At 53.0% G+C, this 24874-nt stretch overlaps 1 protein-coding gene across 3 annotated transcripts in view; it reads left to right on the top strand.

The window, feature by feature from the left end:
- The window catches only part of ZBTB7C (zinc finger and BTB domain containing 7C), a 165099-nt gene that overhangs the window by 86392 nt on the left and 53833 nt on the right, over positions 1-24874 (top strand). For 2 of the 3 annotated variants that reach the window (XM_063321049.1, XM_063321048.1), the window contains one exon: positions 3810-3870. The exons of the other annotated variant lie outside the window; for it this stretch is intronic. The gene's annotated coding sequence lies outside the window, so the exon portion shown is untranslated. The remainder of the gene's footprint in view (positions 1-3809; positions 3871-24874) is intronic. 3 annotated transcript variants of the gene reach the window in all.

The following is a 24874-nucleotide window of genomic DNA, read 5'->3' as shown; positions in this document are numbered from 1 at the left end:
CCGGGACGGTGCCACTCGTCCCAGCAGGGGCCTGAGAGCGCAGAGCTGGAGGGCATCCTCTTCCAATGCAAATGGGTTTTATTTTGGAGCTATTGAAACTTGGACCAGGAGGTGGAGGTGGCCTGCACTGGAAGATAAAAATATGAACTCGGTGTCTAATCTTCTGTTACAGCCGATAGATGTTTGGTCAGTGGGGTCTGTAGCGTGTTTCATACCCCAAAGCAGATGCTGGTGGCTGAGTAACTGGATGGCTCTCCAGACACCCCAAATTGTGCTGACCGCATCCCCGTGGGCTGCAGTAAGAGCTGGGACAGCCACCACACGTGTAGGTCATGATTCAGCCGCTAGACATAAGTGTCTAGTCTTACCCTAAGACATATTACTATTCGTCTCCAGCTGTCAACCAAGAGGGATGCAGGTCCAGGCTCGTATCTGGGAAAGCCATGCACAGGTCTTGGATAGCTTAGGGAGTCTAATGTGGTGATGGGACCAGGGCCACACTGTGCTTGAAGTGAGCTAAATTCAAGCTGCTGACGGATCAGGGCTAGAGCGTGGATGGACCCCTCAGGGGCTGGTCCGTTGGGAGTATGTGAGTGCTTGTTCTGTTGAGGGGAGGGCTGTCCCCTGTGTAGACCCCCTGGAGAAAGGTTGTTTCTTCACGTGGGGTTGACCTCAAGAGCAGGACAAGCGTGGCCCATCACCAGGCTGCTTGGGAACCGTCCATCCCAGCTCTGCAGCTCACCCCCAGCCAGGGGATGGAGAGGTCAGCAGAAGCTCCCCTTCTCGAGACATGTGGTGAGAGGAACGGACCCACAAGTGAGCTGATGTGGCACGTTAGTGATGTATTCAAGGAGGGTAATTAGAAACCTTAACGTCATATCCAGGAGGGTGTGTTCGATTCATCTCGAAACCACTCCAAGAAGCTAAAAGGGACCTTGTGGCTGAGGGGGAAGCCACAGACAAGCCTGTTTACTTTAGAGCTTTTCATCCCGCATGTGTTTTGGGAATGGGAGAAGGAAGGCTGGGCTGCTCTCGGCAATGCCCATCCTATTTTGGAAGATGCTACAAGGGCACCAGGGCATCCTCCCCAGCTCCGTGTTTGCTGACTCAGAGGGTGGACCACAAAAGTGTGGTTGTTCTGTTCTTCAGACCCCTCTTCGTGGCAATGGGTTAATGAAACTGTCATTCAGGTGCAGCCTTTGCTTAGCCCAGAAACTCCCATTTATAGCCTCATCCCGTGAGGATTCTCCTGAGCTTCAAACGGCGAATTTTTTTAGATGTTGTGTCGCAAGCTGTTGTGTCCCTGAGTTCCCCTTGCCATGGGGAGAAGCCGCAATGCAGGACTCTGCCTGTGGAGAGGAGGAGACAACTTTAAGTAGAAGTTAAAGCTGAAGCCCAGCGCGTTGCTCCAGGGAAACGTGGTGCCAGCCCCTGCCCTGACGCTGGGAGGAGGTTGTGCAGTGACCTTAGCAAAGCTGATGAGCTCCGGCATGAAGCCAGGGCATTGCAGGATTTTTGCAGCTTTCCTTGGGAATTTTGCCCAAAACGAAGATGACAGCACTCACCCACGTGGGCATGTTGACGGTGGCCTGCATTAAGCTCTTTGCCCCCTTGCTGATCGCTTTTTGCCGTTGAGCGGCAAACGAGCCATTAGTCCTCGGCAGCGGCGGTTACTCATCAGCTAATGATCTGAACTGGGGCCGGGGCTAAGGAAGGAGGTCGCGCTTAAGTGCGCAAGGTCAGAGCAGCTGGATGCTCTCAAAAGCAGATGGACTCATTAGCCGCAGAGAAAGTCCCCTTGTGGGGGCTGATCATGGCCCCGGAGCTTGGCCAGCCTTCATGGCTGCGGTCACCAGGCTGGTCCGCGGCCACCGTGTGCTCTACCTGTGCTCCGTGCGTTGCTTCCTGCCTAAATGTCCTCGTACCGATGGCTGTAGAAGCACAAAAAGGAAAACTACAGACCATCACGAAGGAGAAAACCCGTTGTGGGTTTTCTGTGCTCCTTAAGTGTGCACATACAGCAATTATCTTACCAGTTCAATAAGATGAGCCCCTTGGTTCCTCGGTCCCGGGACAGTCATCCAGGTGTCAACCTGACTTGAAAAATGTTGTCGGCACTTTCCCACGAGAGAGGATCCCATAATGGCTGGCACAAGATCGAGGTGGATACGGCCTCCGTATAAAAGGAGGGAGAGCGTTCCCACTTGCTGGCTTGCGTCACGGCGAGTGGGAACTAGTCCTGGTGGACCCTGCCCCAATAAACCTGTGCCAAGAGCTGCCTGGAGAAGGCAAGGAGGAGATGCTGGGCTGATTGATTCCATGGGGAACTGCTTGGGGACCCCGGGAAGAGGAGACAGCGTTTCTGTCTCCAGCTGACCCGTGATAACAAGTATCTCCTTGCCTTGGTTTCAGCCTTCTCATGTGAGATTCACCGAATGGGAATGCACTGCGTTGTCTCCGCCCGTGTCAAACACAGTAAATTCGGAGACTACACACAATAAATGGCCGTTTCGTTGCTTTGGGTGACTCCCAGTTGACTCCACACCACCAAGCCTTGGCAGAGAGATCCCTTTTCCCTTGCAGCTTCCACTAGTTGGTTGGAACCCCTTTGTCCCAGCCAAAACTCTGGTAGAAACTCAGGTTTAAGGGCAGATGTGAGCTCGTGGTGCCATTTTGGGGAAAATACCCAAGATCGTGAGCTTTTAGTTTCTTTTGCATGCAGATGCCACTCGTCCAGTTGACTGTTGAAACACAGGAGCAATTTCCAGTGCTCCCATGGCCTTGTAATGCCCATGGTGGTCTTCTTCTCTGTCCGTACCCACGAGACCTGGGCCACCCCACCCCCCCCCCCGCCAACCTAACAAGGTTCTGGACCCTGTTAAAAAGATGGCTATCTGCTGGTGGGAGTCTCACACCTTGAGGTTGTGCTCAAGTGGAGTCAAGACCCCCAAAGCATGCCCATGCTGATCTTCATCAGCCCTCTGAACCCTGCCCACGTCCAGCCCGGCTACTGGCCACCTCATCCCTCACCAGCCTGCATTAGTGGCCATCGCTGTGTTTCGTTATCTCCTCTAGCATGTGCTGGTGACAGTCCTACTCAACACCTCCTTCATGGAGGTGTCGGCTCCCTGTTCAGAAGCACCAGCCCGCTGTCTCCATCATTTGCAAGTGCAAAGTGAGGGCCAGGAGCTGCTGTAGAGCTTCATTTTTCCAAAGTTTTTCCCAAGCTAAGAGGGATGGAGGACTCGTATGGGCAGTTGGGTGGATGCTAGTCCTATGCCTTCCCCCTCTGCACCCCATCACCTGCGGGAAGTGGGTTCGTTGTGGGCACCACTGTGGGTACCACCGAGCTACCACTGCCAACCAACTTACGTGTGTAGGAAGACGCAGGAAATCGATAATCCCAGAGGGACCAAGATGTAACATTTAGCTGGCGGGGTGGGATGGGTGAAGCAGCCAACGCTGCTTTGACGGGATCCGTTTCCGGACTGTTCATTTTCCAGCTGTCGCAGGAGGAGATGTGATACAGCGGGAGGATGGGTTGGGTTTGCACCTCCATGGCACGGTGTTGCTAGGTGATTTTGTGATACAGGCATGAGAGAAAGGTGACGAGCCGAGAAACGGCTGAACTCACTGTGGAAAACTGGGTGGTAGGAGAGCAGGAGCAGGCCTGGCTCAGTGGTTTCTCATCATCTGGCAGAAGGTTTCTCCAGACCTGGCTCTTCTTAACCAGAAGTTCAGTTCTGGATCTGATGAAGGATTTTGTCTTTTTTTTTTTTTCTTTTTTTTTTTCCTCCGTTGCTCCGTAGGAAATGGTCAGGGGAGCAAAGGGAGCATCGCCGGAGATTTGAAACGAAAACAAGGGTACCGGTGAGTACGCATTTGGGTGTGCTGAGCTGGTGGCTTTGTGGAGAGAGCTGGTGGCTCCTCGCAAGCAGGACGAGAGTTGGGGAGTACGAAGCGACTGTCCTGATGTCTTTCTGGGGTCTTGGGGGTCTGATCCTGCCCCTCAGTTACTGAGGGAGAGGAGGTAGTTTGTAGCATTGATGGATCAGCACAAATCAGCTTTACCACCACCATGATTCTCTGCTGTTGTCAACGACCGAACCGCTAATTGCTCCTTCTGTAAATCCGTAGAAGATGCTCTCATAAATATGTGTGTTCTCTGTGGTGCAGTGCTGGAAAGAGCAGGCGGCAGCTACGCCGGCAGCTGCACGGGAGAGCGCTGAGCAACAATATTTGTTAATGCGTGGAGTGCTTTTGGCTTTTGTTGTGCTTGGCCCCGTTGCAGACCCAGTCACGGGGCTGCGATCTGGGTGACATTTCAAGGTCCTCTCCAGACCTTTTTTCTGCAGCTGTCACGCAGGAGGCCGCGGCTTGGGTGTTTGCCTAGAGGTCTTGAATAGGAAGAAAGGAGCATCCTTTTTCTATCATCTAAGCTGGTTCGGATACGCCAGAGCCACATCCTGAGTTGATGTTGCTGAACCAAATCAACCTTGCGTTGCGCCAGGTGGGAGGCCGGTCTTTTTACACCATCTTCTCATGAGCAACCGCCTGGTTTGTACTGGCCAAACTCTTAGCAGAACCGTGTGGTGAGTCCCCGCAGGTCCCCATCCATCAGGGACCGGATCCCCGCGTCTCCCCTGGTCCCCGCGCTGCACCTGGGTTACAAATGCTGAGGAGCAACTCAGTGCTGGGTTATCATGGAATGACAGAATGGTTTGGGTTGGAAGGGACGTTTGAAGGCCATCTAGTCCAATGCCCCTGCCATGAGCAGGGACATCTTCAACTAGATCAGGTTGCTCAGAGCCTCGTCCAAGCTGACCTTGGACACCTCCAGGGATGGGGCATCTCCCACCTCTCTGGACAACCTGGGCCAGTGTCTCACCACCCTCAGCATAAAGCATGTCTTCCTTATACCTGTTCCTGGGTCTGTGCTGTAGCCTGGATCATGTAGATGTGCAGGAGCGGTGCTGGTGGTGGGTGGATCGTGGGGAGATGCAGATTTTAAGACTGACCTCAGCTTGGTATAGGTATGGAAAGAGGAGGAAGAAGGTGACACAGGCAGAGATGAGAAGGGGCTTCGGGAAGGACTTTTCTTCAGACATTTGGAGGCCCTTTATATTGAGTGAGGGTGTTTTTAGCCCATGTTACATCTGCTTTAGTTTGGGCATCCACCCTGGTATGAGCTAGAAGCTTGTCCTCTGGCTGCAAGAGGAGCTCAGGTGAGGGGACGGTGTGTCTGCAGGGTCACCTCCCAGCAAGGCGGGCTGAGACCTGGGCTTCCCCCCAGCACCCCTCCCGGCAGAAGAGCCTGGGAAGTAATGGTTTGTTCCCAGGGATCATCGCTGACTCCAAAACAGGCGTTAATCAAGGCCCGGAGCGGAGACCGAGCTCCTCTCTGGCTCCCACGCCTCCCACTCCCTCCCTGCCGCCTCTCTGCTATCAGCTAGAAAATAAACGCAGCCCGTCTTCCCAGGAGCGGCAACCCCCTGGCCTGTCAACAAGGCAGCCTGGAAGGCCACCAGCCGCAGAGCTAGCTGCGATCGCCAGCCCGGAGGTGTCGGACCGTGTCCCCCAGGGAACCCTCGCACCCATCCACTCCCAAAATTCAGCTGCCTTTCCCCTCCCGGCACCCCAGAGTCGGTGATACCCGTGGGGACCGGCGGGTATCTGAAGCACCGGGTATTTTATAATGCTGGTTTTCCTGATTTACGCCAGCAGGGGTTTGGTCCCTTGAGCTCTTAGAATCCTGGAGTGATTCTGCTTGTTAAACGTCCGTTTGCGCTGTCCTTAGCATTAAATAATTGGCTCCTCGGCATATTTGAGATGGGGGGTATCTCCTAATCCTGCGAACTCTCCATCAGGCTCCATTATCGTCTCTGCACGCCTGCGCCCGATGCCTCGTGTCGACTCTGCCGGGGGTTTACAAATAGATTTTGTTGCTCCTGTGGTTTCACTTCTTTTTCCTGTCTCTCTCTCTCTCAAAGGAGCCCTTTTGGGCTCCTCACAATCTGTGCAGACGCTCCCCGTGGGCTGCGGCAGCATCTTTCTGTTGACTCGTGAGTGATGGGTCCCGTCCTTGCCCCGGCTCCGCTCCTGCCGGCGTGCGTCCCTCCCTCTACGAAGCAAAAACTCTCATTTGCCAGAAAGGAACAGAACCGTTATCTCGGTTGAAAGAATTTCCTTTTCCAACCTACAAACCGATAAAACCATCGCAGTGTTGGGGTTTCCTTATCGGCTCAGAGAATTTGTGGGACAGACAATAATGACCTGTCAGCTCCCCTCCGGCAGGCCAGCACTGCACAGGCCAAAAAGCCCGGCTGTCTTGATGGTATTTTAATAAGGATGCTTAAGAAGGCTCCTAAAAACCCTCTTAAGCTGATGGGTAACGTGAGAGCTGAGACTTTCTCCTATTATTTTTGGTACCTGGTGGTGCCACCGCCGTGCCGGCGAGGGGAAAGATGCTCAGCGTCTCTGGACGTCAGGCGCTTGCTCGTCTCCCCGGGTCTGCAGCACCCCGGAGGAGGCGGACGGGATGGGAGATCGTATCCCCGTGGATCGGATTTGCTTTTAGAGCTAATCCCGTCGGAATCAGGCAAAACCAGAGCCAGGGGCTGCGGTCGCACGTGTCCCCCTCTTTACAGGCCCTGGAGCTGCTGCCGGATGTTTTGCCAATGGCAGGAGAGACATATCTAGGTTTTGCTCGGGCAAAATCAGCTTCTTCCTTTTTATAGAAGGCTAAAAACTAGTCTTGCGGGTGAAACGTTGCGGTTATCAAGACTCCGATGTCTGTTTTCGGCTGACAGGCTGGGGTTGCAGGCAAACCAGGGCATCGCTCTGGGATAGGCAAAAAGGGAGTCGTCAAAAAAAGGACCCGTCTCCGTTACAAACTTCTCTCTGGGTAGTCCGAACGTTCCTTTTTCGAATCGTCCTGGAGACACCTTTCGCTCCTGGGGTATAAGACGCGCAAGGAGAATTCAAGCAGCTTCAAGCCATTTCGGAGCTCTTCAGCCCTTACGTTGAGTTTTACCCCTGCGTTTCAAGATCGCCCTTTAAAAAAAAAAAACCTAAAATCTTTCCTGGTTGTAACCTGTCAAGGGGAGATTGATAAGAGGAGATTAATACCCTAAAATAGCAGCACGGGTACTTCTGTAAAAACACGTCAGCGCCGTTGTCCAAAGGCCGAAACCAGTTAATTTTGTGTCGAAAGGTGTTTGCTTTTGCAGGGATAAGTTTTCACTTTACATCCTTGTTATCGGGCAGGGGCCGCCTCTGAACTAGCGAGCTCACGGTATAAACGGGAAACATAAAAAAAAAAAAAAAAAAAGGTGATTTATTGTGGAACAAGAGCTGCTAATTCTGGTTAACGCATGGAGGGGACCGATGCTGGGTGGTGTCAAGTCACCCACCGAAGTCCTACCTTCAGCAGGCCCGGTTCACTGAGACGTCTGCAGTTAAAAGCTCCGAATTTCACTTCTCCAGCCGATGTGACAGCGCTCCCCTGTAAGACAAAAACCCTCCACACGCACACGCGAAAAAATAGTTTCTATAAAGAAAACGAATCTGGCTTCAACCGGCTCTCGCCTCCTGCCGCGGTTACCTCCAGGCCCCGGCTCGGCCCCGGGGTGAAATGAAAAGGGGAGTTAATGTAGCGGGGTCGTTTCTCACTGCGGAATTGGTCAGCCGTCTGCGGAGCCAATTTCTGCAGCTTTTCAGTGGCGTGGCAGACCCCTGGGTAATATTTGCCTGAATAGAGCCCTAAGTGTTTAAGTCGTCTCGCTAGGAATGGCCGTTTTATCCTCTGCAGCGGAGATTTCAACCCGTCAGACGTGAAAGCGGGTCAAGACTCTCACGCCATTGTGTGCATTATAGCGAACAGAACAGAACACGCTTGATAAAAAGAGAGGACTTAAAAGAAACGCTTCTTTGGACCCGCAACTTTCAAGTCCCACAATGCATCAAAGACCCCTCGGCTAGACTTTGAGAGGGGCGAAAGGCATTGCCTAATATTTGGAGGAAATGAATAATAAAGCGTCCCAAGTGCCTGGAAACTAATTTAGGAGTGCGCATTGCACTGGATCGCCTCTGCTGGATTCGCTCCCCGGAAGAGTTGCGAACAAAAGATTTAATAAAATAAAAAAAAATTAAAAAAAAAAAAAAATTACATCTGGAGACCAACTTTCCTGCCTTGAAATGCCCCCTTTTTTGTCACGCTTCCTGATAAGAGTTACTTAACGAGAAGATGAAATGCAGCCCGTGCTGCAAACGCCAGGTCTCAAATGAAGCTCGGGAGCCCGTAAGGTTTCCCACCGTTCCCCTCCCCACCGCAGCCTTTTGTTCCTTCGCCTTGAAAGCGCGGCTGGCGGGATGCTGGCGGGATGCTGAGGCACTACCTGCTCGGGGAGTTTAGTCGTGGCTTAGGGGGGAAAAGAAAAAAAAAAAAGCCCACAACCAATTTATGCGGCCTTCGCTTTCGTTCCAGCAAAACCGCTTTTGGGCAGAGTGGGGACCTCTCTGTTGATGACCTCTTGCTCCTTGCAGCAGGAGCTGGGAGGCTGGTGCCGTGCTGAAGGTACCAGTTACGTTTTTTGGTGTCACCGGGGATGCTGAAGGTGCTGTTTGGACCTTGAGATGGTTCTTGCCATCACCTAGTTTCTTAGATGCCGCGGTTCCTCAGGCGGTGGTCTCCACAGCCAACAAGGTTCCCGTGGGACTTGGGAGCTGCAGAGCTTCTGTGGGCTCAACTTCTGCCTTGTATCGTGAGATGCAGGGTCCGATCCGAGCGTGGCTGAGGGGAGGTTCACCCCGTCGGGACCACTGGGATTGGAGGGAGCCGGGGGGGGATTCACCGGAGGGGTGGTTTTCCCCTGAGAATCAAACCCTGGGGCATGCCAGACTTCTCCAAATCCCACAAAGGGATGGGAGATGAGGAGGGCTGGGCATCCAGAGGATGTTCGGGCAAGAAGGGCTCTGCTCTCCTCTTCGCCCTGCCCGTGTCCATCCCCGTTGCCTGTGCTTGTCGCATCGAGCTCCGTGTTTACCAGCTGCCGAGAAGCAGTTAAATTCGAGCGCTTTCTTACCTGCTTCTCCCCCAGGCCACGATTAATTGAGGCCAGGAGGGCAGGCAGGAGTGCTCGGGCAATATTTACAAGAAGAAGGAGATGTTAACGGGTCACTGAGGCCGGAAAGGGATGGGGATGGAGATGATGGGCAGTGGGGAGGCTGTATATCCCCCCCCCACCTCAGCCCTGGGGGTAATTAAAACCTCAGCTTTGCATCCAAATGACTCAAAACTGGCCTCCCCCCTCCCCATTAAACTCCTGGTGCTGGGCCTGTTTCAGTGGGACCTTCTGGAGTGGGAGGGCGGCGGGGTATTGGGATGGGGGAGGATGACTTTGTTGCCGGTTGCTGAAGGATGGAGGATGGAGAGTTTTTAAGAAAACGATGTTTTCCCTCATCAGAGCTCAGCCCAGCAGCCCTGTTAGGCTGGGCCCAGTTATTGAGCATTTCTCCACCGCGTCTTTCATCAACAGGGTGCGCTCAGCCGCTGGCTCAAGCTGCTGATGGTCACAGCCGCCAGGCCCAGTTAGGAGGTGAGGCACAAAAAGTGGCGTACAGGGGACGACACTCCAGTTCCCAGCCTTTTTCCCTAACGCCGGAGAGCTGCTGGAGAGCCAGGCGACGAAAGCAATCAGAAAAGAGGACAATTTCCCATGGAAATGGGATTTGGCAGCAGTGCAAGGGGAGGTTCATGCCCTGCCTTAATGATACGTCAGCGTCCGGGGACTTTTTAGTCTAGTGCTTGGGTTTTATGATCCGTATTACTTCTCTTTTAATTTTTATTGCTTCGCTTTAATTTTTGATACAGTGCTGGAAGCACCTCGGTGGGCAGAGACGGCTCCGCTCGCACTAACTGTCACCTTGTGGCTTGACCTACATTTAAGCGAGGGGCAGAGAGGAGCCGGACACGGGCTCGCCAGCCCTTTAGGGTGGTGACACCCCTGCCTGCACCAGCCTCGGTACGGGCAGCCTTTGCCTTCCTGCCCACTGCTACGAGCTGAGCAGTGGGTCTTGCTGGTCTCCCGTGCCAATGCAGCGGTGCCAAGGGCAGAAACATCTGGCTTGGTGACCCCCCTGGACAAGCTCTTAAAACTTGAGCTTGGTCAAGGAGCCACCCTGAAACGTGCGCACCGGCAGAGCCGGGAGGAAGAGCTTGGTCTGGGTCTTCTCTTGCGGTGAGGTGACACAAAACTGGTGGCTGTTGGGTTCGTGGTGCTGTTTGCTGCCAGCCCTGCGCTGGGCTGCGCTGCTCTCTCCTGGTCTTCAAGCAGAGCGTGGTAGGACATGATCTTTTGGTCTTTCCCTCTGTAGGACATCTCGTACAAGGGGTCTGTGGTCGATGCTTGGGTTTCTAGGACATCACTAAGCCAGGTAAGCAGGCAGGGATTGCTTCTGGCTGGCCCTGGTTTCTTCTTCCTAGAAGATCAGGTGATGTTTGCTTCTCTTCTGTGCGTGTCACCTTTGCTGTAGTCCTGTTTCTGGTTTGCTACCCATGGCGGAGAGAAATAAAATCTCCTCTAATGTCACCTTGATACGTCAAGGTAGTAAAATGTGGAAAACTATGAGGTTCTTCTGGGAAACTTTAACATCTCAGATGCACAGGGGGTCATCCACCCTCTCCTGAGCTGGAGCTCTAAAGCCCAGTCCCCGCAGGCCTGCTGGTGGCTCTTGTCTCAGAATAGCTCTGGATAAGATGTGCTGTCAGGGGAAGCAAAGGGAAGGGATTTATTTAGCTTGACTGGGAAGCTGGCACTTTCCAAGCTGTATGGTCATGGGGTGACTTCTGTTAAGGCGACACTTGGCGCTGGACTGGTTGGCACGTCGGTGTGAAGGGACACCTGCCCTGGGTGTCTCCTGGGGCTCAGGCCACACCAGCTGATAAGCCAGTGTCATTTAGGAGGGGTTTTGCTCCTTGCCGCTCTGCTCGGTGCTCAGGGACAGATCCAAACCCCACCGGTGTCACTTCACTGACTTCAGCTTGCCTCCGTCCTCCGAGAAAGATGTGACACAACCTACACGTAATGGCTTATTCCTGGTGACAAGTACACCTTCCCCGGTGACCTTTCACACCACCGAATGGAGGGAACGGGGTGCTGGTCCCCTCCCAGGCAGGCCGAGAGCAGGGCTGTCAGAGCCGGGGAGCTCTCTGTTAAGAGAAATCCTCCCCGCGGTACCCAAGGGACCCGAGTGCTGGTTCAAAAGGTTGCGAAGGACTGTCAGCTCCTGTTTGGGGCTGCCGCGCTGAAGGGAGATCCCGCCAAGAAGGTCATAGGCTGCAAGGAGCTGAATTTGAAGCGATTGTGGTTTGAAATGATCTCCCAGGTTTGTCAGCTCCGTCAGAATTTAACGCGCGTTAAGGGCAGCCAGGAGCCTGGGCTGCCTCGGGTTGGGCAACCAGCCAGCCAAGGATGGGTGGTCCTTGCAGGTGACCCGGCTGGACCCCGTGCTTTCTCCAGCCAGGCAGCGCTCCAGTTTATTTGCAGCAAGGGAGAAAGCGCAGGGGCCGCAGGAAAAGAAGGAAGAAGGACATCGGCCTCAGCGTTGAGTTTGCCATGGTGTGTGCTGAGATCCCGCTGATGGCGGCAGGGTGGGAGGGATCCATCCCTCCCTCCTTCCATCCATCCATCTATCTACTCAGATAGTTCCCAGACCGTGGATATCCTTCCCTATGCGTGTGTGTACGTCCCTTTCCCCTCTTCTCGACAGATGTGACGTTTGCTCACATCAATGGTAGAGCCTCCGTGGCCTTCCACGGCGCAGGGTGAAGCTTCCCGTGCTTGTCTTCCTTCGGCATTTCATTTAATACGTAACCAGCTCATGAGTACTGTTGCTCCAGATTTCTTCCTCAAAACCCTTTGTAAAGAAAATTAAACTACCAACAGCAGCAGAGCCTGGCAAAAAAAAAAAAGGGGGGAACGTTTCCTGGTATGGAAAAATAGCCCCAACCAGCCAAAAGCCCAGTTTATTCTGGTGGAGCAGAGACAATCCGACAACCTCCCTTTTGTTTTGCGGTTCGTAGGTATTGTCATATTCATGCCTGAAATCCTTTGCGGGAAATTGGGCATCATTTCTTCCCCTTTTGCCCAGGGAGCTGGTAGGTTTGAAGTGGCTTCATCCTGTCTGGTTCTGCGAGAACCGATTGCCGCGGAACGGGTAGCATCGGTGGGTTGGGAACCGCAGCCTGCATTTTATCTCCTACCAGGAGTCCCATCCGTCAGTGGGAGCTGAACAGTTCCCCTCCGCTAACAAAATTATTTATTTTGACCTGTCATTAAGGATATTCATGCAGCAGGGTGAAAGGTGGGAATGATCTATGCTGTGTGAGTTTTGCAAGCCCATTTTGTATTTGTCTCGGTGGTAGAGGAGCGGTAAAGAGCTCTGTGCCCGCGCCTGTTATGATGAGTGAGTTTTGGAAGAGGTTTTCTGTCTGATAGTCCATCTAAAACTGTGGGGAAATGCCATTCTGAAAGCTGTTAAAACACAATTGCTCGCTGATTTACACAGTCAAGGAGTGCCTCTTTAGTAGGAGATGTATGCCGAATAAAAGCAGTTCAAGTGGTGCTTTTAATAAATAGATAATGGAATGGCATTTTATCTTCTGCTTTAATCCGTTATGTTAGCGAAAGGTAGCGTATCCCTCTGATAGAATTTGAGATGGCAGGAACCGAAAGTCGAACCGCTTGCTTTCTATCTCTCTGAAGCCGAATCGCACACTGGTGAAGGGCAGTGGCTTCGCGGCGCTTGCGAACTGGGATTTTTTTTTGCCGTTGAGCAACGACGGATGGGTTTAGTTGGGTCTCACCGGGCTGGCGTGAAGGGCGCTGATCACAGAATCGTAAAATATCCCAAGTTGGAAGGGACCCATAAAGATCATTGAGTCCAACTCCCTGCTCCTCACAGGACTACCTAAAACTAAATCATACAACCACGAGATTCATCCAGGCTTGCTGCCTTGACCATTTCCCTGGGGAGACTGTTCCAGTGACTGACCACCCTCTGAGTGAAGAACCTTTTCCTAATGTCCAGTCTGAGCTTAGAATCATAGAATCATAGAATGGTTTAGGTTGGAAGGGACCTTCAAGATCATCTAGTTCCAACCCCCTGCCCTGGGCAGGGACACCTCCCACCAGCCCAGGTTGCTCCAAGCCCCGGCCAACCTGGCCTTGAACCCCTCCAGAGATGGGGCAGCCACAGCTTCTCTGGGCAACCTGGGCCAGGGGCTCACCACCCTCATAGCGAAAAATTTCCTCCTAAGATCTCATGGAAATCTACCCTCTAAAATTTCCCCTGATGCAGCTTTGTTCCGTGATGGCTTGGCTTTGGCCATGGGACTGTCACCTTTCTGGGTGGCAACGCTCATGCTTCACATCCCCAGTGCCATGTGGGGTCCCCTCCTGCCCCAGGCTCCCTGTGGATTTGGGTGGGAAGGGTGTGGAGCCAACAGGGAAGGAGGTGACCCCGCGGGAAGCTCCTTGCCAAGCCCTTGGGCTTCCCTGGAGGCTCCAGGTCGCTGGGGCTGAGTACTGTGGAGCTCAACGAGCAGTTGGCCGCCGCGTTAGGAAAGAAACAGGACACTTCGGAAGGCAGGAAAAAGGTCATTTATCCTGTTGCTGCTCATCCTTGCTAATTCATTGTTTCCGTCGAAAACCCAGCACTTTGCTGCTTTATGAATGAACCTAGTGTTTGTGCCTCCAAAAACAACTTGGTCCAGTGAAAAATAAGAGCTGCTTTCACCTCCCGTCTGGTCTGCAGTGCTTTTTTCCCTCTTGTTTTCTTCTGCTCGCATCCATCCTGCCTGGCTGGTAGTCCAGGTTGTCCCTATGGAGCAGGGCTGGAGCCCGGGAGCTGGAATCGTACAATCGTCGAACGGTTTGGGTTGGAAAGGACCTTTAAAGGCCAACTAGTCCAACCCCCTTGCCACGAGCAGGGACATCTTCAACTAGACCAGGTTGCTCAGAGCCCCGTCCAACCTGACCTTGAATATTCGCAGGGATGGGGCATCTCCCACCTCTCTGGGCAACCTGGGCCAGTGTCTCAACATCCCCATTCTAAAAAACTTCAGCCTGACGGCTGCTCGGTGAGCGCAGAGGACCCCTCCACCGGTAAGGTTTGCTGTGCTGGGACCACAGAGGCTCTCACAAGCCAAAAGGGGGTGGGAAAGAGGTTTGGAGAAGGGAAAGTGACTGACTTTCATGGCCAGGGGTCGTCAAGGAGGAGGAAGGGTGGGTGGGGAGATCCAGATAGACCTGGGAGGCTTTTGGTGGGGGGCCGGGGGGCTGGAGGGTGACCTGGTCGCCAGGAGGGGACCGAGAGGTTGCCCAGCTGGGGTATCTTTGGTGAGTAAACCCTCTTCCAGCGATGGCCCGGGTGTAAAAGGGCAGATGGAGCGGAGGAGCGGTCCCTGCTGTGTGGTAGCTCGTCTCCTAATGCGGTTTAACAGCTGGGATTGAGGAGAGCTGGCACCACATCAATAGCGAGCTCTCCGAGGACCATCTGTGAGCGAAGGGCAATGGGAACAATTACCAGCCAGAGGAAAAAATCACCGAGAGGCTGGAAAAAGCTTGACGGGGGGGTTGGGAGGTGGGGGGGGAAGGCATATAGCCAAGCAGAGGCAGAGAAAAGGGGAGCTGTAAGCTAATGAGCGGCCAGAGAAAGTCCACTGGATGTTTCTGATCTCCCGATCTCATCACGCGAGGTCTGTTTAAGGAAGCAGCCGTTCCCATGAGAAAATCCTCTCCCGTCGGGTTGGGTGCGCAAACCTCGCAGGATGCCTCCAAAGCCGGGAGCTGAACGTTCGAATGAGGCTCGGATGTTGTTTGGGAACAGCAAAGAAAACAAGAGCTGGAAAGGAGCAGGCAGACGTGAGGTTTGGAAGAGGGATTAGACCTCCTTATTCAGGGTTTAAAACAACCTGGAGGCAGTTGGGGGTTGAGAGAGCACCTTCCTGGAGGCACAGCTGGGGTTTGGTGCATCAGCCTCTTGGTGTCGGGCCGTTTAGGGCAATTGGTGGACCCTGGATTTGACCTAAAGCCTTAATGCCAGGTTTCTTGGGCTCTTCAGATCATTGCTGGCCTTGTCCGCGAAGCTTCGCTCCCTCCCGGGAATCCTGCCAGCGGGGAGAGCGGCTTTGAAGCTCTTCCCAGGGTAGGGAAGAAACCAAGGAAAGAGCAGATATTTCCTAAGAGTAATCTGGCTGGTCCAGTTGGTACTCCCAAAAAGGCTGGTGAGGTGGCACGGCACCGAGGAAGGCTGTAAAAGAGGGAAGCGGAGTAATCAAAGTAGAAGGTGATTAAAATCCAAGTTAAAACAGCAGCAAGGATGGTCTCGAGGGAGGGAGAGAGTCTGGCAGGGTTCCACAGGGGAGGGTTAGCAAAGGGAGGCTGGAAATTAAACCAGGGCAAATAACGAAGGTCAAAGCGTATCTCCGAGGCTTTGGGAACCAGGAGTAACGCTAACTCCGAGCTGCCGCGGCTGCGACTCCGGGGAAGGAGGATGGGAGGGAAACGCCGATTTGGTAGATGGTTAAAACCAAATTGGCGCCTAAACCCGTGACGTTTGTTTGCCCGGCCTGAAGGTGAGAGCTGCGGTTGAGCCTGGTTGGGCTGATGTTTGCAAGGTTTGCGGAGGTTTTGCAGTTTGTTTAAGCCAGCCTTCCTTTTGGATTTCCCTTCTCCATAATATTTCCCAGAGAAATGAAAGGTGGACTGAAGGATGAGCCGGTGCTGCTTTTCTGACCTCTCCGGTAGCCTTTGGGTGCCTCTTTTCTCCGACAGCCCTGGAGTGCTGGGGAGGGAGAGGGCATCTGAAAGGGATTAGGGAGCAGAGCGGAGACGGACCAACTGGGTCATCTTATCCCAGGTATCTCCAGTACGTCAATGGCACCCCAACCCTGGCCTGGTTTGGGCTGTTGTCCTCCCGGGGCTCTTGCCAAGCGCCTCCTTTCCTGGAGGGGGTCAGGAATCCCATTCCCGACCCCCCGCCTCCATCCCCTGCCTGCATCCCGCCCAGCTGCAGAACAAAGTCCTCCCTGTTAATGAAGCTCGTTAGGCTAACGTGGGGGAGTGGATGTGCAGGGACGTCTCTCCTTCCCTCCTCCTGACCGACCATTTTAGCCATCGCTGCTCTGTCCTTCAGCCGGGACAATGCTTTCTCCGTAACTCAGAGCGAGGAGGTGTCACGGTGAGGTGTGAGGCCACCACGCCGTCCCCACCACGAGCAGGAGCAGGTGCTGCTGGGGTTCAGAAGCAGGCAAGGGAAGATGCTGTCACAGCTTTCAGGTCCCCCTCTTCTGCTGAGCTTTCTAGTGGGTTTTCGCTGCACCCGCAAACTTTCTAGCTCGAGCAGCCTCCAGGAGTAGGTTGTGCGGGTGCGACTTGGTGTTTGAATGGGTCAGACTTTGTGTTGCGATGGCTCGGAAGCACCCTCACACCCAGATGGGGGGCAGCTCTGGTCCATGCAGGTCTGCTATGGGATCAGAGCCCCACTGCCCTTCCCCGGGAACCCACCACGGCCAGGACCACCACCTTAGCCTAGACCAGATGATGTCTGGGTGTAGGGTGTACGTCTCAACTAACCTGGCCAAGCCACCCCGCCGCCAACGCGGTGGGTGGAAGGACGGAGCTGCCATCTCTTCCACGTCAAGTTGAGCATGACCCAAGTGGAGAAGCCCTTTGCAAGTCCGAGTGCTGCAAAACAGCTTTTCGTGATCACGCTCCCCAAAGCGACTTCTGCTCATTTACAGTGTCTTGACCTAAAGACCTGTCCCGGCAGGAGAAGATCAGGTGGAAATCATGGTGCTCCCCTGCTTCTTTAAAGCTCCTGATTGCCTTTTTGTTTCTTTGCTGACTTTCTCTGTTCTCCGTTTCTCTTGATGGGGGAGTTTTTTAAATAAGTAGGTTTGGGAACGGCAAGGCCGTGGAGATAAGAGCCGTCTCCCGCGTGCAGAGATTCATTACCTGTTCCCATCGAAGCCAGGAGAGAAGTGCGGCTGCTTGTCTTTTTGTTAATAAAAATACGGCACTGGGAATTTTTTCAAATCAAATTAAAGCACAGAAGGACTGGAGAAGGTGTGGGGGCTACGCACGCCAGCTTTTGCTGGAGCAAAAAGGGCTCATTAAAATACAAATTATTTAGGAGAACAAACTGCAATGCCATTACACAAAGTGTCACCGACTCATTTTCATTTCACCGAGTCCAGCCTGGGGTTTGGCTGCACATGATAAATGAGTCCGTCCTCCTCCTCCTCCTCCTTTTTTTTTTTTTAATATGGGGAGCGGGGGGGAGGGAAATGTGCAATTACAATTTCGACCTGTTGAAAAAATCAGGCCCCGCCGGAGCAGTCAGAGCCAAATCTTTTCATGAGCGCTTGGGGGGGACACGGGGGGCCGCGCAGCCGTGGTGGGGTGGGAACCCCACGGGGACGTATCCTGCCCCTCTTGGGTGAGTGATCTGATTCCGCAGCAGCGCCCGGGTCGTAAATGGGAACTCCTGGGTCTCACCCATCTGCTCAAAACCGGGCGAGCGCTCAGGGTGCCTTGATGATGAACTGGGGAGGGTGCTGCGACGGGGTGCCCGGACCAACCCTGCCACAGCCCCTGCTTACGCGGCAACACCTGGTGGCGGTGCCAACCTGCCCGATGCGCCGGCTGAGGGAGAGTTTTAAGACAAGAAGCTTTCGTCCGCTTTTATTTAATTTTTTTTTTTTTTCCCCTCCCTCTCTTCTAAATGCCCTGGCTGCGCTGTCTTGGGCTCTGCTGGAGCAGGGGGGGATGTTCTGCCTCGTCAAGCGTTAATTGCAGCAGAGGAAAAACACGCTGGCCGAGCTGGGAGCTGGGGCGGGGGCGAGGAGGAAGGTGGGAGTGGAGGTAATATCTTTCTTGGAGGGATGGAGTGCTTGCGGTTGTGTTACGCTCCTCGCCGCGGCTGCAGAGCCGGGGAGGAAGAGGTGGTGGGAGGCAGGCAAGGCAGCGGGGCAGGCCGCCCCCGGCAGGGCTCTCATGCAGCCAGGACTCGGTGCGAAGCAGGGATATTTGAAGACATGCTCAGGAGCGATGCCACGGTGATCCTTTCCCCCCTTTAGTGCGGGGACACAGGAGCAAAATGCTTGAGGGCAACCGTAGGGATTTGGGTGCTGCTGGTTTTAGAGTCATAGAATCATAGAATGGTTCGGCTTGGAAGGGACCTTAAAGATCATCTAGTTCCAACCCCCTGCCCTGGGCAGGGACATCTCCCACCAGCCCAGGTTGCTCCAAGTCCCGTCCAACCTGGCCTTGAACCCCTCCAGGGATGGGGCAGCCACAGCTTCTCTGGGCCACCTGGGCCAGGGGCTCACCACCCTCATAGTTTTGGTGCATCCTTTCCGATAAACCCAGCTGAATAGAAGAGGCAACCAACCAAAATCGGCGGCTCTTTGGGGAGATGGAGTCTTCTCTCCTCTGGCTGGCAGCTTGGGTGATGGGAGCCACAACGGGGAAGACGATTCTGGGTTCAAGGACTGCGGCTGGTACCCGCTGCATCTTCCCGCTGGCGTTCACCCCAGATTGGGTTTTTTGGGTGAAATTTTTACCTTGCATCTGGGCAGCCCGATAAGGTGGCTGCAGCTTCCTCGAAGGAGGCTCCACCATCGGTATGATCACCTCACCAAAACCGCATGTGGTGGACTTCGGTGATTTTAAGCCAAACTGGATTATTTTGGGTTTTGGGGTTTTTTTTTGCCCAAGTTTGAAACATTTTGTAATGTCTTGCGTTAGATAAGAGTTTGATTTAACGCCTTATCTCTTGAATTCACCTTCAGCAATAACCATGCATTCGAATCCTCTGCTCAGGTGTTGATGGATGGGGCCTGTTTGGGTGAAACATCTGGGATTTGAATTGTTGACTCTTTCCTGTCCCTGAAGCAAGAGCAGTCGGAGGAGCCCTTGAGGAACGTTGTGAGCAGCAAGTTCTCCAGTCACTGGTTAGTGGCAAAGTCAAGTGGAAACCTGTGACCAAGGGAGTGGGGTGCCTTTAGCCAGAGTTTGTCTCCAGCTCCCACGGTGAACTCTGAAGGTTTAGGACACGTGCAGGGGGTAGGAAGCCCTCTGCAAATCCTGGTGGATGGAAAAAAGATGGCTAAATTCTTCCTTGAGGGGATTTCGAGAGGACAAAAAGACGTGCATCTGGAGCTGAGTAAACCTTTGGGCTTGGCTCAGGCTGGCGTTGGGCAGCAAAGCTCCCAGGTCACTCTTCAGGGACATGCATGGAGCGTTGGTTTTTCCCAAAGGGCAGCTAAGTCTCAGGGAGAAGAAAGGCCAGATGGAAGTATTCCTGTTACAAAAAAAGCTGGATCAAGCTTTAATTGATTTCCTCAGGGTCACAAAGGTCCGTGTCAGAATTAAGCCCCGTGAGGGGCACAGAAAGAGCTGGTTTGGGTCGTGCGTCCTCTCCTAGGCAATGCCCAAGCCCTGATGCTGTAAAATCCTGCAGTACGGAGTCACTCATCCCGACCCCCCCTCATCCCAGGCTCTGTTTTATCTCCTGATACCCACTCCAAGGATTTTTCCTTGGAGACGTTGAGGTGTGCGTAACAACTAACCTTCTGCCAGCCTGCGGGGCCAGGTGTCCACGTCTCTCTGCGGGGCCATGGTCCCCACCACCACCTGCCACGGCGTCACCTCCCGGTCGCTGCATGGGTTCTGAGCATCCCATCTCTGTTTTTTCACTGACTGTGCCCTTCTTCTCATCCTCCGAGGCGGAGTGATGACCCCAGCCAGATGCTTGGCTGCCATCGTCTCCGCTCAGATGGCTTGGTCTCCCCTGTTTGCGTAGCACGTAGCTGATTTATCAGCAGCGACGTTATATTTGCTTCCAGATAAGAAAACGCTCAATACCGGGGCTGGGATTGAGCCTTGTAAAATCCCCCCTGGAAACAGCCCGATTCCCTCTGACAGCTATTTGTTGTGATTAGCTCCGAATCCCCTCCACGTGGGCTTTGTTCTTACGATACCGCGCTCATTTTTCAATCAGCACGTCACGTCACAGTAAATCAAAACGCCGTACAAAACCCTACGTATATTATCTCCAGGCAATTATCTTTATTAACCAAACTTGTAATCTCCTCGAAGAACAGAATCCGCCTTGTTTGATGTGATGCGTTTGCTGCAGAACCTCTCTGACGAGCATTAAGTGCATTCACGTCCTTTATTTCCTCTTCTGGTTGACTCTCGGGAGGGTTCCCATTATTTTACCGGTGATGGATGGCAGACAAGCCAACCTGTTCATCAGGCCATCCCGCTTGCCCCTTTTGCAGATCGGTGCAGCATTTGCATGCTTCCAGCCGTCTGGATCTTCCCCGGTATTCCAAGATTTATTAAAAATTAACATCAGCGGGCCAGAGAGCTTCTCAGCCAGCTGTTGGAGGGCTCCTGGGAGCAAGTTATCCAGGCCTGCTGATTTAAAATTGTTTATCGCTAGTAGATGCTGTTTAACAACCTCCTTGGTTACTAATGGACTGGAAAGTGCTTCATCCTCCTCATGTGATACAAGCGTCTCATCCTGCTTCTTTCCAAACGCGGCGCAGAAATATTGATGGAACGCTTCTGCCGTTTCTGCGTCATTACTTTTCTCCCCGTCTGAGCCTGCGCTACTGATTTATACGAAGGCTTGATAATATTTCCAGGATTATCCGCCGTCCCTTTCCATATGCAGCTGAACGTCTCGTTAGCTTTGCGGCTGCGGCTGCGCGCAGAGCGGAGGTCTCCACCGTGCTGCCGCCCTTGCTGAGAGGTCCCTTCCTTGCTTTGACACAGTTTAGGACCCTGGAAGGTGCCTGAGGAGCAGAAATTCCTCTCCCTGCCCTGCGTCGCTTTGCATTTATGAGGGAGGAGTTATTAATTTCCTGTGCTGTTGCCCATCTATTTGGGTCGCCAAGCAGTTGAGCCACCTCCAAGAGCTCCAAAACCTTCAGACCCACCAGCCTTTCTGCGAAGGATGAGATTTGCCTCCAAAACCTTCAGATTTTTTTAAGTCATTGCATTCTGTATCTTAATACTTCTTTTTAACCACTCCCCTCTGCATGTTGCCATGCTAATTTTCATAGAATCATAGAATGGTTCGGGTTGAAAGGGACCTTAAAGATCATCTAGTTCCAACCCCAAATTTTAGGTTAGTCATCCATGGATGTACAAGGCCTTGTCTCTCCTTAGCAGTTTGTGACTGCTTGCTCTCTCCCCTGACCTAGAAGAGAGACGCTATTTCTTTCTCCCATCTTACCTTTGCCCTTTTCTTTCCACCCGTTTGCCCAGCTCCCTCCTGCTCCGTGTTTCTGGAATAATAAATCCCAGGGCTTGGGGCAGAAAGGGCAAATGCGCTTGCTGCTGGGGCAGAGCTCTTCCAGGGCCTTCTCCTGCAGGTAGCAGAGCCCTGGCACTGGTGTTACCAGTACGGGTGAGATGGGGGTGATGGGTGCCCTATCCACAATCCATGTTCACCAGTTCCCCTCCATTAGCCATTTCGCTCTCACCTTCAAGCAGCTCTGAGATGAGGACAACATGAGTTTCCCATGCGCAGGTTGCGCGGTGGCCAAGCCAGAAGTAGAGTTTTTCGGCTGCGATGCTCATAGAATCACAGAATGGTTTGGGTTGGAAGGGACCTTAAAGACCATCCAGTCCCACCCCCCTGCCCTGGGCAGGGACACCTCGCACCAGACCACCAGGTTGCTCCAAGCCCCGTCCAACCTGGCCTTGAAGCCCTCCAGGGATGGGGCAGCCACAGCTTCTCTGGGCAACCTGGGCCAGGGGCTCACCACCCTCACAGCAAAGAATTTCTTCCTCAGATCTCATCTAAATCTCCTCTCTTTCAGTTTAAAACTGTTACCCACCATCCTAAAGAGGTTTTCATATAAATACCTGTTCTCCCACCATGTGTCCAATCTCATGCTCTTCAAAGGACAATCCAGTTACACGTGGTGGGCTCGAGCTAGGAGATGGGAAGATCATGTTTTGTGTTTGGTGGGGTTTTTTTTGACTGGTTCTGCTGTATGTTGCCTTTTTTTTCGTGTTGGAGTGGAGAAAAATGGGGTCTGGTGGTGAATTCTGGGGGTACGTAGGGCGGGCATGGATAGCAGGCACGTTTTGTTGCCCCACGTTGTCCTCATGGCAGGCTCCAGCCCCTTTCAGGCTGGGAGGAGGTGGGCAGGTGGCCTCTTTCTCTCTCCTCCTTAGGTGAAGATGGGTCATGCCTCAACCCACCTATCCATGGCTTTTCTTGGAGCAATCTCCATCCCTGGTCCAGCTCTCCGTTGCCGGTGAACGTAGCAGTGAGATGCTACGGGAGATGCTCACAACGCTCATCCTTGCTCCTGGGTTCGTAGCCTCCAAGTCCCAACTTTGGGAAGGGAGCCAAACTGTTTGCTTTAGCCGAGGAGAAAAAAGCTCGGTGTGAGGAGATGCTCAGAAGCTAGAGCTAGGCACACACAGGCACAACAAAGAAAAGGAAAAAGATGCAAATTTTTTAGTACGGTGGCTAATAAATTGCTAAGGAACGCTTGCCAAGGAGCAGGGAAAAGCCCCCTTGGTTTGAAATCTTTCAGCCAAGATTACCTCTGCTTCTAAATGCTGGAGGGCAGGCAGGAATTAGGGCCTCGCTGCAGAAATTACAGGGTGAAGTATTTTATTTTGTACGAAGCTGGAGGGCATAATACATGATCGTAATGGTCCCTCTTGCTTGAAAATTCCGGTATGAAATAAACCTGTGTTTTGTAGCCTAAATTTCCGATGGAGTGCGGTCGGGTATCCCTGCATAGAGTTAGCAGGGATGTTAAAATCTCGAACGATGGAGCGAATATCGGGAGGAACAGGCAAAGGCGGAAAAATGTTCTGCTGTAAAGTTTGGGACAGGGAGGGGTGAGGGTGCTTGGGGAGCGAAGATGCGAGCTGTGAAGGAAAACGCTCGTGCACCCGCTAAAGGGGGATTGATCGGTTGTGTTCAATATTGTGCGTAGCTCCGGTCCTCCCTCCCCGGCGCGGCGTGAAAGCAGAGGAAATAAAAGCTTGGCTTTTGCTAGGGAAAAGAATGACCCACCGTGTCAAATTTTTTTTTTTTTTTTTTTTTTTCTGCGGGAGGAACGGCTGAATTCAATGTTTTCCTTTCTCGCTCCAGCCTGCTGCAACACTTTGCTGCGCGGCTGGGCAGGCCGGCGAGCAGATAATGAATCTGCCGAAATGTGGTTATTGATATAGCTGAGATCATTATACCTAAGGGTCTTGTGAGCTTTCCCCATCCAAAGGGGCATTTTTCAGAAGGTTGCGGTCATGACATAAACAGTCTCATTTCGCACGAAATCTCAGCTGGCGAAGTCCTCAGCCTGGGAGCATTTTTTAAATACGTTATCAGGGAGGTAAATCAGGTCGGCCGCATATTTTACGTTTTTTTTTTTTTTTTTTTCTTTTCGGCTAAGAGAAGTAAAATGCTTCATTTGCCTCTCGCTATTAATGTGATATCCTGCAAGGAGCTGTGGCCTGATCCACAGCTTTTGAAAGCAAATGAGATTGTTTCCTACCTACGTCGGGGAGCTTCTGCTAAATTTCTTATTCCCGGATACGGATAACTGTATGGATTGTACAAACGAAAGGAAGTGGTCCGGGCTGAGGGTTATCAACGCCCGGAGGCTGGCACGCTGGTTACGATGGGCAATTTACTTGGTCGTCCTTAGTCCATCCAAGGGCGGGATGGCGCGAGCAGACCCAGCGAGGAGTCGTGGCTCCTTTTGGGCGAGAGCAAAGCGAAAATAACCCATCGAGAAATTACGAGGCAGGGGACGCGTTTCAAAAGCCGAGCGTGGCAATTGCGCTGGGGCCGCAAACGGTGCAAAAGTGATGGCAGTGGAAGCCAGGCTGAAATCTGTAGCCATCCCTAGAGGTTGGGTCTTTGTGGATGCTCTCCACCGCCTTCCTTTCATCCCCCAGCAGATTGTATTTGTGCCACTTCGGGTTTTGTACCACCCATTTCAAGTTTGCTCTGGGGTGCTAGGAAGGTTTTTTGGCTGCAGGGGTGATGGAACATGTCAAATGGATGTTCAGAAGCCCCAGGTGGTCTGAACCTTCCTGGAGGTCTTCATCTCACCCAGCTTCGGCTTTGGATACCTCCAATAAAACTCTGCACCAACACATGGAGCTCTGCAAAGCAGCTCTTTGATCCCCATCTTGCCTTTTATTAAAAACATCCGTTTGTGTTTAGGATTCATCCTATGATCATTTCTTTTTGTTAACCCTCACCCGGTCCCAGCCCTGCACAAACACAAGGTGAAGCGGATTCAAAAATCTTTCCCGGTAAAGACAAAGCGGGGGGACTGAAGCATTAAAACCAAGCGAGGTGACCTGGCTGCTGCCTTCGGGCATGTGTCATCTAACCAAGTTATCAAGCGATACATCAGGTGTTTATACGGGCATGGGTTCAAGGAGGAAGACGTGCGCGCGCTCCATTTGCAGCGCGTCCCCTGGGGAGCAGGAGCTGGTGTCGTTCCCTCCTCGCTGGTGGCTTCGGGGCCGAGACGAGGTTCCTGGCCCCTAGATCTTCAGCGCTGGGAATGGCCGTTGTCTCAGGTGAGCTGGCTACGGCTGCGTTTTGGGAGGCGGAGGAGGGTTTAATGCGTTTCGCCTTACAGCACCTCTCTCATGCCATGCCACCAAGCCTTCCACGTCCTAATCTGTCGCCCTTGGAGATGATCTTTCTCTCCCTCCGAGCAAGAGACTGCACAGGCAGCGTATCTGCCTGGCTTCATCTTCTTTCATTAGACTGAGAATAAGACCCAGTGGGGAAAGGTAAATGTTTTCCA

The sequence above is a fragment of the Chroicocephalus ridibundus genome, chromosome Z (assembly GCF_963924245.1).
Source record: "Chroicocephalus ridibundus chromosome Z, bChrRid1.1, whole genome shotgun sequence".
In the NCBI taxonomy this organism is placed as follows: domain Eukaryota; kingdom Metazoa; phylum Chordata; class Aves; order Charadriiformes; family Laridae; genus Chroicocephalus; species Chroicocephalus ridibundus.
The sequence above is the reverse complement of the archived record's forward strand: the minus strand, read 5'-3'. Positions and strand labels throughout refer to the sequence as shown.